At 45.6% G+C, this 12,225-nt stretch overlaps 1 protein-coding gene across 1 annotated transcript in view; it reads right to left on the bottom strand.

The window, feature by feature from the left end:
• PLEKHG2 (pleckstrin homology and RhoGEF domain containing G2) overlaps positions 1–8,837 on the bottom strand; it is a 114,639-nt gene extending 105,802 nt beyond the window's left edge. Inside the window, exon 1 of the mRNA XM_056541202.1 lies at positions 8,562–8,837. The gene's annotated coding sequence lies outside the window, so the exon portion shown is untranslated. The remainder of the gene's footprint in view (positions 1–8,561) is intronic.
• Between the last annotated feature and the right edge of the window lie 3,388 nt (positions 8,838–12,225).

Here is a 12,225-nt window from a genome sequence, read left to right as displayed (position 1 = left end):
GCAACATCTGGAGGCCCACAGTTTGTAAACCACTGCTTTAGAGGCTACCTAGCAATGCTTCTAAAGATACCTTCAGGTTTAGTAGAGACTCTACTGACACTACTAGTTATGAGTCTAAAGGACATAGACCAGTGGTCTCTTAACTGTGGACCTAAAGATGTTGCAAAACTTGACGAAGTGAGTACATCACGAGAAACGGTTACCGTCCCATGGACGCGCCCCTACATCTGCTATGACTGTACCTCAAGCCATTTGAATGAAGAAGATTTCGGTCAGAGTGGTGAGTGGGACTGTCTTCATTCTCTCTTTGTCTTTTTTGTACGCATGAACTACGTTATACGACAGTCTCCTAAACTGCTGTGATTACTTGTGGAACTATTGTACACTGCTCAAAAAACTAAAGGGAACAGAGATAACACATCCTAGATCTGAATAAATGAACTAATCGTATGAAATACTTTCGTCTTTACTTAGTTGAATGCGCTGACAACAAAATCACACAAAAATTATCAATAGAAATCAAATGTATCAACCCATGGAGTTCTGGATATGGAGTCACACTCAAAATCACAGTGAAAAACCACATTACAGGCCGATCCAACTTTATGTAATGTCCTTAAAACAAATCACAATGAGGTTCAGTAGTGTGTGTGGCCTCCACGTGCCCGTATGACCTCCCTACAATGCCTGGGCATTCTCCTGATGAGGTGGCGGATGATCTCCTGAGGGATGTCCTCCCAGACCTGGACTAAAGCATCCGCCAACTCCTGGACACTCTGTGGTGCAACATGGCGTTAGTGGATGGAGCGAGACATGATGTCCCAGATGTGCTCAATCGGATTCAGGTCTGGGGAATGGGCGGCCAGTCCATAGCATCAATGCCTTCATCTTGCAGGAACTGCTGACACACTCCAGCCACATGAGGTCTAGCATTGTCTTACATTAGGAGGAACCCAGGGACAACTGCACCAGCATATGGTCTCACAAGGGGTCTCAGGATCTCATCTCGGTACCTAATGGCAGTCAGGCTACCTCTGGAAAGCACATGGAGGGCTGTGCGGCCCACCAAATAAATATCACCCCACACCATTACTGACCCACCGCCAAACCGGTCATGCTGGAGGATGTTGCAAGCAGCAGAACATTCTCCACGGCGTCTCCAGACTCTGTCATGTCTGTCGCGTGCTCAGTGTGAATCTGCTTTCATCTGTGAAGAGCACAGTACGCCAGTGGTGAATTTGCCAATCTTGGTGTTCTCTGGCAGTGTATTTGTTACATTTTACATTGTTTTTTGAGCAGTGTATTTGTTACATTTTACATTTGTTACTTTTTACATTGTGTGGTTTAAGTGTTCCCTTTATTTTTTTGAGCAGTGTACATCTTGCAGAAGTGCCAGACAAACTTTGCTCTTGTATATTACATGCAGTGTGTAGTATGATGGTACTTAGCTTTGCACATGGCATTGCTGCATAGGAAGGGATCAAGCGGAGGACATACTTGGTATAAGAAGTAGAGCTAGCGTTGCCACCTGGCTGGTATTTTGGCCACCCTGCTGGTATTTTTATATTAAAAATATCGGCAATACAATGGCCAGTATGTATCCAACCAATTCTCCAACTGTTGACCCATATACTATACCAGTGTTTCCCAACCAGCGCGCCTCCAACTGTTGCAAAACTACAACGCCCAGCATGCCCGGACAGCCAACGGCTGTCCGGGCATGCTGGGAGCTGTAGTTTTGCAACAGCTGGAGGCACCCCTGGTTGGGAAACACTAACCTATACTATACACTACTATATAGTCCAACATGCTGGGAGTTGTAGTTTTTGTTTGGGGCAGCTGCTTAGCCACAGACTGGGAGTTGTAGTTAGTAACTAACTGCAACTCCCGAATTTAATTAAAAAAAAGCAACCAAAAACTCACATCAAAACAAAAATGGTACTGTTCAAAACTACAGATCGGGGCTCAAAAATGAGCCATCCTACAGGACTGTATAAGGAGAAATAAAAAAAGTTATTGGGGTCAGAATAGGACAAAATTTCCCCCGTATGTATGTATCCTGTGATGTTATGCATATATAATTATTTATGCAAATTAGCATGGCCAGTATTTTAAGAACAGTTGTCAGGTGATTGAACAGTTATCAGGTGATTGTAACCCAGTGAGGTATCAGTGACCATGTGACCTAAGGGTGACCTATGGGACCCCTCAGAGTCTCCCCCATAAAATCCCTGGGTGGAGCCTCTGCTCTCTCTCTTCCTGCTATGTTGAGTTGCAATAAGGTCAAGTCCTAAGAGTGTTTCTGGAGTCCAGAGTCCATTCTGGAGGCCTCAAGTCAGTCAAGCAGCCACAAGTCTACAAGTAAGCTACAATTGGGGTATAGTCAGTCCCAGTCAAGTAGGTCAAAGTCATCTTATATCAAGTCAGAGTGGCCTGCACCAAAATTGTCCAAGTCCACTGCAAGTCCCATCAAGCAATGAGGTCTCTGAAGTCACTGGTCACCTCCGTGGGCCTGGCTAAGCTGTATAGACTATTCCACCTGTCTAACTCAGTAAAGCTACCGTTGTTCCGTAACTTGGCGTCAGAGTCATTATTGCCCCAGTGCCTAGCCCAGAATACAGCGCTATACCTTCGGGTGGTATGAGGATAAACCACGCCCTGGCGTCACGAACACAAGGGGTTAATGCCATCTGCCCCTTTGGTAATTCCATCTGCCCTGCATCACACCCCATGCCACAGATCAGTGTGGGCAGAAAGTAGACCTGCCGGGGCCTAGCTGTCCTAAAACCAATGGCAAGGCCCGTCCTAACTATTCAGAGCGAGCGGGCTGATGGGGCAAAAGAGAGGCAGGTTGAAGAGTGTTATGTTTCCTCCTGAGCATGGGAGTGGAACGTTCAAGAGTTAACATTGTGTTCTGCAAATATTAAGCATCCTGTGTTGAAAGTTATTGTTATATTGCTCTTGCAGATTAGTCTGAGCTGTCCTTTGAAGAGGCGGTACCACACTAATAAAGACTTGGACTCAAACTACTGTATATCTGCCACTGTTTGGCTCGGGGGCCATACTATTGTGTTGCACAGAGTATTATGGAACGTGCACTTTGCATGCTTGTAAGAGTAGAAAGTAGTCGGGATCTGTGAAACGTAGTGGCCATGATCAGCTGGAATAGAAGAATGAGTCCGGCACTAACGTCACTAGGTGTCCAGTTAGCACGGTGTGAGGTGTAGTCCAAGTTGACCTATGAATAACTGGTTGGATGGTGCTCAGTCTAGGTAGCAGTAGTATCAAACAATGATAACGACATAAGAGACGGCACTCACCATCCAGGGTAATGCTTTATTCACGCAGTGCAAGCATAACAGGTACAGGCAGGTCTGGCAGTGTGAGGACGATGGCAACCGGTTACTAATTGCCCCCGTCCTCACACTGTCAGACCTGCCTCTACCTGGTATGCTTGCACTGCGTGAATAAAGCATTACCCTGGATGGTGAGTGCCGTCTCTCATGTCTTTATCATTGTTTCGTAGAGGCCATGAGGACTAACAGAGGTGACTGGTACAATCCCAACAGTTATACAGAACTGGCTGCACCGTAGCCTCACAGAACCCCAAAGTGGGATGGTAGGACGGGGTAAGGGTCACTTTGATACAGCCCAACTTGGTGGGACCTCTGATGGGAATTGAAGCCCCCAACCCCAGTTAATGGTTGTCCCACTGTATGATAAAGCATTTTGTTGAAATGCAACATATATGTGTTGTTCTGGGGTATTAGACTGGGAACCTACAGAGAAAGAAAGGTAATGGAAGGATTTGTAGCTTTTCGGTGTTTTGGACCCACTTCTGGTTTTAGTTTACAAATACTGATGTAAAATACTGAGCCAAATACCTCCATGTAAAATCAGCCATAGGTAAACCAGTGTATTGTCTCCTCAGCTGCATCTGAGGGGTGAAAGGGGTGAAAGTAGAGGGACCAAGGTGGTACCAGATACATGAAGCCATATGTGCACATATATCATGTACAATTACGCAATATTGCATCCACGAAAATATATAGTGGGAAGAACCCCACCTCTGGAGCCCCCATCATTCAGATCAGCACATCCAGACAAAATTGCAACACCAACCATAAATCACAGTCGGAGAACCACATGTGCTGGTTATATGACCCATTTTGACATAAATATATATAGCCCCTCTAATCCCTTAGGAGGTGACTGACCTCTCCAGTAATCTCCAGAACGTTGCCCTGTTACACCAGATTACTTATGAAAAGCGTGACCCATCAATATGCATCAAATCCAGTGACGTGATTTATTTCTTACATGCTGCACTCTGAAAACAGATATTATTCTACGTCCACATCCATCTATTATTACATAAACTCTGCATGATGGCCCAAGCTTCACAAATAATCACCACAAAATAGGCGTCACGGCTTGGACAGTAGGTACTATTACAAAAACCTAACAAATACCACTTCCTAGACAACTAAATCAATAAAAGAGAACAGGGCAAATTATAGGATCATTTCTATGGGATCTGATCCATGGGGTTGGCCTGGCAAGATCTGGTAGACTTTATTCTTTGTCAATGCCAAAGAGAACAATGCTATTTATGTGATCATCTCTGTGGGATCTGCTCCATGGGGTTGACCTGGCAGGATCGGGTAGACTTTCTTCACTGTTATTGCCAATGTTGCTAGAATGTTTTGCTTACTGAGACGACAACCATCAACGACGATGACAATGACCTAAAATGTAAAATTCTTCAACTGCCATTAGGGGCAGACTGAGAAGTTATCAAGGGCCCAACAGCCCAATGTCTTATGGAAAAGGGTCTTAACATCTTGTCATATGGGGGCCTGGAATGCACTTTAACCCAAACAAATGTCAAAATGCGCTGGACTTCATTGTCATGCATAGGACAGCACTATAATGCAATAGAAAACAGATTTACCCAGTGTCAGAAGGTGAAATGTTCACTTCATTGCAATTTCGCTCATTGGAAAGCCCTGTCATTCCCAATAGAATCACAGCGTTCACTGGCATCGTTCACTAGCACACCATCATACATGTGAAACCAATTTTACCAATGACAACACAGAGCTGGTCAGCGGGCAAAATTATCCTAAATTATGGAAGAATGCAAGACACCGGAACATAGAAGTGCCTATTATAACTCAATGTACAGGGAAACAGGGTCAGCACTATGCATTGTCAATGGAATGCAGAAGGAAGGCTACGGGTTCTGACGAAAAGAGTACCAACAAGGTATCGACGTCATCTTTTATTAGGTCATGTTTACCTCATGGGGATTAAAGATTGGACCGGCCCATTGGAAGTTCCTTATATGGGCATTGGTTCTAGCCTGATAGCTAGTATTAGTTACCATAGAGGTGAGTTAAGGGGCTTGGCATCCAGATTGGCCTGGCCAAACACAGTACCAGAGGACCCTCTGGTGAGCCCTAAAGGTTGAGCAGAAGACAACTACATTCAAAGTTGAGTTCAGGGCTAATCACTTGCCAGTAGGCATGCTTTCTCAAAGGGAGCCTGTCATCACTTTCATGCTGCCCGAATCAAAGTCTTTGGGGCTTCTGCCTGCCTTGCTGGCCCTGGTTATTGGATGTCTTTCTATACTTAAACAGGGAGAGATCTATAAATCAAGACAAGTGGGGTAGAGAGAAGCTTGTGGGAACCAACCCAGCCCATGGTTCAGGCAGCATGAAAGTGTACACAGGTTCCATTTAAAAAAGTATCCCTACTGGCTCTGAACTCAACATTGAATGGGGTTGTCTTCTGTGCAACCTTTAAGTCCCATAATTGTTGCATACCCTGGGCCCACCAGAGGCTCCTCTGGTACTGTGTTTGGCCAGGCCAAACCTAGATGACAAGACCACTGTGTGCGCAATTATATATGCATCAGAGTTGTTCAACTTAGGCTGTAAAATTAGAAGGTAGACTCTCAAATTTGTTTATTTAGGTGGACCTTAAAAGGGGAAGTCCACTTTTCATGCATTTTTATGATTGATAATTGATAGTTTGTACAGATTTGTTCCCCGAGTGCCAGTTATGGAGGCTTCAGTAGGGGCTCCAGTGTTTCTTTTTATACTGTAAATGTGAACTGCTCACACAGAACTCACAGACCTTTGTGTCACAGAGTTGTATCGCTATATTCTACTCCTTCAAAACAGCCACAAATATGCAAACTACTCTGTATGAGGAGGTGCGGCTAATGGATGGAAGTAGCGTGCCAAAGGTTATGTGGCTCCAGGCTCCAGCAGCGTAAACCCAAGCCTGGTAACCTCATGAAAAATACAATACACAATATGTACACTGAAATGTATAATGGATGGCTGCTATGGGCATGTGGTACGTCACATGTCAGCTGTGCTCACCGACAGTACACATGACTTTATAGAGTGAATTCTTGGCATTTCTTGGAGACAGCAAACACTATGTAGACGACATACACATTCACACCAGATGGTCCAGCCTTAGGTGGCCACCCAGTCTACGACACATTCAGCCAGCTTTAATATTCCCTGTGAAGCTGTAGGACGTGAGACACGGTTGTAGACACGGTTCAGTGCTGCTATTGCACGTGATCCACCAACCATGTTCAAAGCATGTTCGAAGACATAGACCAATGGTCTCCAAACCTCTAGATGTTGCAAAACTATGACTGCCAGCATGCCCTGACAGCCAAAGACTGTCCTGGCATGCTGACAATCGTAGTTTTGCAACATTTGGAGGGCCGCAGTTCGGAAACTACTGCTTTAGAGGGTACCTGGCAATGCTCTTGAAGATACAGCAAACACTATGTAGACCACGTACACATTCGCATCAGATGGTCCAGCCATAGTTAGCCACCCAGTCTACGATAGATTCAGCTGGCTTTAATATTCCTTATGAAGCTGTAGGATGTGAGACACAGTTGTAGATACGGTCCAGTGCTGCTAGTGCACGTGATCCACCAACCATGTTCAAAGCATGTTCGAAGACATAGACCGATGGTCTCCAAATCTCTAAATGTTGCAAAACTACGACTGCCAGTGTGATCCGCCTGCTTTAGAGGATACCTGGCAATGCTCTTGAAGATACCTTCAGCTACAGTAGAGACTCTACTGTTTATGAGTCTCGAAGACATAGATGGCCATTGGCTGTCCGCGCATGCTTGCATGCTGGAAGTTCACAGTTTGTAGATTACTGACATAGACCTCGCTGGTATGTTACTTTTACCTGATGCATCACCAAATTTTTACCACCCCTGTGGAGTTCTGAGACTCATAATACAACAGTGTAGGTCTTACTCATACTACTAACACAGTCCCATTTATTGATGTTTTTAGGGCCATTCTGACTCACAGGCCAAGGGTTTACTCACTTAACAACTATTTCAATAGCTACCTTTAAAACTTGAGGACGAACTACATCTCCTCTTAGCCTACAATCTCTAGAAAGCCATACGGTTTCCTTAACCATTAGAAGTGGACCATAACAATAACAATCGTGTTGTCCATTGTACCACCAGAACTTTGTCTCAAGTATAGTCCCCCACCCTTAACCTGTTTCATCTGTTTGCTGAGACCACACTATTTACACAGGTTCATCTAACAAAGGAGTTTAGGCCTTGCCCAGTAGAGAGGACATGTGACTATCCAAGGAACAGCTGTATTTGCAGACATTATAGGTTGAGGAGCGAAACAGGACAATCGAACAAGACCTTCTTCCACTGTACCTGTAGTTAAAGACCAGAATAAACTCTAAGTGGAACAGTCCCAATGGTTGTAAGGACGTTATGATGGTGGCATCAAAACTATTGAATGGACTACATCAAAAGATGTTATCCAGATGTAAGGAAAATGACTACACGGATATGAATGAACTTTAACAACATAGTGACTTGGATGGTACCAGTTGACTTTGACGTTGACTGTCACTGAATTTGTATGGAAGCTTTATAGGTCTATCTACCATCTTGTTCTCCAACACTATTGTCCCGTTGTCTACCTATTCAGCTACACCTATTTCTTCTCAGAATCTCAAAATCACACATCCTCATATCGTAAAGAGGTCTAATGCTCCTCCACTTGTCAAGAAGTCATGTCACCTACAAGAGATATGGGTCACAAGTACAATAGAGGATCTTTGGACTTGAAGAGCATTCGTAATGGACACTTGGGGTGTAAAATTAATGATAAGACCTTCAGGAGGCCAAACCGAATGGAACTGATGGATAACCCAACTTTATACATGGTTTACTATAGCTAGAAATCATTCACCAATGTAACCTGGTAGTCTCTCGGGACATGTTAAAAGAACGTGATAAAACACCATGAGGACAGTATACAATGTAGTATACAGTCATATAAATGTTGGGACGGATACAATCTCTGTTCTAAGGACATGTAACCCTATATCCTCTGTGGTGTAGTCAATCCTATTTGTAAGAGGAGATCGGAGCTGGAGCCAGATCTGTGTTTCAGGGTTTTGTGTCCCCCACCCCCCTTCTTTATCTAGCTCAGCCCCCATACTCCTATTGTTCTATGTAAGAGTGTTCTTACCTTATCAGTGCGACTCTTCGTGCCCCAGTTTGAGGATCACCGGTCAGACAGATGCCATCTGGTACCCCCCCCAAAAAAATCACATCCTTATCCACATGCACTGATGGAAAAGAAGAAGAAGTCCCTTTTCCAAGTTGGAGATCAGGCACTGGATCCTGAGAGTGGTTCCTGCATCCAGGTTTAGAGACAAAGTCAGATTCATTGACAGGGTGCACTGTCTCCCCCTAAACCACAGGGGACTGGTGCAGTCTATGGAGAGAGAAAGAAACTGGACAATCCAGAGGAAATAAGGGGCCAGGGCTGTGTAATCAGCCAGGAGGGAGGGAGAGCAGGGGGAGGGCGGCTCAGCTGAGAGGGGGAGAATGGGCTGGAGCAGTAACAAAACTCTCAAAAGTTTCCTGCTTCTCTTAACCTCTAAATTGCCAGACGAGAAGCCACTGTATCTTGGTATCCACCTACCTCTGTGCAGGTATCATCTCATTATGAACCACTGGGCATTGACTTCTTTTCCATTATAGTTTGCCAGTACAGTGGTCCCTCAAGTTACAATATTAATTAGTTCCAGGACGACCATTGTATGTTGAGACCATAACTCTATGGAAACCTGGTGATTGGTTCTGAAGCCACCCAGTACTGTAGGGGGCGCTACCAGACACCAGTCAGTGCATGCACTTCAGTAGTACAGGGGTTTTACCAGTGAATGCCCATTTTGATTGGTCAGACCTTCCGGCCATTGACAGGTTTCACAGATCTGGACTGTCTGATCTGAACATTGTACGTTGAGTCTGGTTTCAAGTTACAATGTTCCAGAAAAGACCATTGTATGTTGAAACTATTGTATGTTGAGGCCATTGTAAGTTGAGGGATCACTGTACCAGATAAATAATAGTAATTTCTTGTTTTTTGGTGCCTCCTTCTGCGTTACATTTCTATAGAAAACGCTGGAGGTACAAAAGCAAATGTAGCGAATCTTTCAACATTAAAAAAAAAAAAAACATGAAAAAAACAAGAGGCGAGCTGCTAGCAGGGCATGTACCCCTGGGTGCTAAGGTACAAGGAGATGCCAACGAGCGGGGGTGAGGGCATCAAACTGAGTAAAACATGTCCAAGAGACCACCTCTTTGTGAAGACCGCCACCTTCTTCAGACCAGATGTGTGATGCGTTTTCAGTCCACCATACACTATGCCAGTGGTCTTCAAACTGCGGACCTCCAGATGTTGCAAAACTACAACTCCCAGCATGCCCGGACAGCCGTTGGCTGTCCGGGCATGCTGGGAGTTGTAGTTTTGCAACATCTGGAGGTCCGCAGGTTGAAGACCACTGCACTGTGCATAGTGAATACCCCCCATAGAAGAACAATTTTGAATGCAATGTTGGGTGGTATTCATAGATAGGGTTCACTGTAGCTACCCCCCCCCCCCCCCTAGTGAAGAATATCCTAGTTAAAATAAAGAACAGGTAGAAAATGAGTAGTTGGCACTCACCCGTTAAAAACAATACTTTTATTTCTTCATCTTAGGGTGCATTCACACCACGTTTTGTACATACGGGTGCCGGATCCGGCGGGGGGAGGGGCAAACCGGGCGCTCCCGTACCCCAGCCAGATCAGCCCGTGACTCCATATACTTTAATGATCCGACTGGAATCAAACGGTGACTCCGGTCGGCTCAGTTTTGACCCGTATCCGGTTTTGGACCGGACCTAAATCCGTAGTAAACTACGGTTTTAGGTCCGGTCAGGAAACCGCATACGGGTCAAAACTGAGCTGACCGGAGTCACCGTTTGACTCCAGTCGGATCATTAAAGTAAATGGAGTCACGGGCTGATCCGGCCGGGGTATGGGAGCGCGCGGTTTGTCCCTCCCCCGCCGGATCCGGCACCCATATGTACAAAACGTGGTGTGAATGCACCCTTAAAGGGGTACTCCGGTGGAGAACTGGTGTTAGGATTCGGCTAGCTGGATGTGGATCCTCTGTGTCAGTGAGGGATTGGCGTGGACCGTGCTGGTGGACCGGTTCTAGGGTTGCTACTGGTATTCACCAGAGCCCGCCGCAAAGCGGGATGGTCTTGCTGCGGCGGTAGCAACCAGGTCGTATCCACCGGCAACGGCTCAACCTCTCTGACTGCTGAGAAGGCGTGGGACAGGAGGACTAGGCAGAGGCAAGGTCAGACGTAGCAGAAGGTCGGGGCAGGCGGCAAGGTTCGTAGTCAATAGCAATAGCAGGAGATCTGGAACACAGGCTTTGGACAACACTAAATGCTTTCACTGGCACAAGGCAACAAGATCCGGCAGGGAAGTGCAGGGGAAGTGAGGTAATAAAGCCAGGGAGCAGGTGGAGGCTAATTAGGCTGATTGGGCCAGGCACCAATCACTGGTGCACTGGCCCTTTAAATCTTAGAGAGCTGGCGCGCGCGCACCCTAGAGAGCGGAGCCGCGTGCGCCAGAACATGACAGCCGGGGACCGGGACGGGTAAGTGGCTTGGGATGCGATTCGCATCCCCATCGCGAATGTCAGTGCAGCGCTCCCGGTCAGCAGGTCTGACCGGGGCGCTGCAGAGAGGAGAACGCCGCGAGCGCTCCGGGGAGGAGCAGGGACCCGGAGCGCTCGGCGTAACAACTGGTGCCAGAAAGTTAAACATATTTGTAAATTACTTCTTCTATTTAAAAATCTTAATCCTTCCAGTACTTATCAGCTGCTGTATACTCCAGAGGAAGTTCTTTTCTTTTTGAATTTCTTTTCTGTCGGTCCACAGTGCTCTCTGCTGCCATCTCTGTCCATGTCAGGAACATGAGCAGCATATCTTTGCTATGGGGAATTGTTCCTGCTCTGGGCAGTTCCTGATATGGACAGAGGTGGCAGCAGAGAGCACTGTGGTCAGACAGACAATAAATCCAAAAAGAAATGAACTTCCTGTGGAGCATACAGCGGCGGATAAGTAATGGAAGGATTAAGATTTTTAAATAGAAGTAATTTACAAATATGTTTAACTTTCTGGCACCAGTTGATAAAAAAAAAAAAATAATAATATTTTTTTTTTCCAGTGGAGTACCCCTTTAAAAACGGCTGTGTGGACGGACAGGAACAAAAAACTTTGAAACCAAGGCTGATGCTATTTAAAAGTTTTTCGTTCCTGTCCGTCCACACAGCCGTTTTCAAGATGAAGAAATAAAAGTATTGCTTTTAACGGGTTAGCGTCAACGACTAATTTTCTACCTGTTCTATGATTACTGCATTGCTAATTTCCATGTAGTCTTGTGCACTCCCCCCTTTGGTGAAATATATTTTTGCTATTTTTCGGGCGATTATTTAAGTTTTTTGCTTACATTGGTGCCACAAAGCTTCACTCTTTATTGTGCATCCTAGGTAAAATGCTGCCCCCCACAGAACCTCAGGAGCTGCCTATGAAGCACTGAGCAGGTCTATAGTATCATACTAGATGAGTTGCCCGGTTTTTCCTTCCTGTTCCCTGTTGGGGAGGAAAATCAACAAAGGAGGAAGCTTTTGACTTCATATCCCATCCTCATATATTGTTGTCATATCCCAACCCCATATCCCGTCCTCATATCTCACCCTCCTATCCCGACCTCCTATCCCGTCCTCCTATCCTGTCCTCATATCCCGACCTCCTATCTCGACCTCATATCCCTACCTCATATCCCGT

This window comes from Hyla sarda, chromosome 9, assembly GCF_029499605.1.
Source record: "Hyla sarda isolate aHylSar1 chromosome 9, aHylSar1.hap1, whole genome shotgun sequence".
Lineage (NCBI taxonomy): Eukaryota > Metazoa > Chordata > Amphibia > Anura > Hylidae > Hyla > Hyla sarda.
The sequence above is the reverse complement of the archived record's forward strand: the minus strand, read 5'-3'. Positions and strand labels throughout refer to the sequence as shown.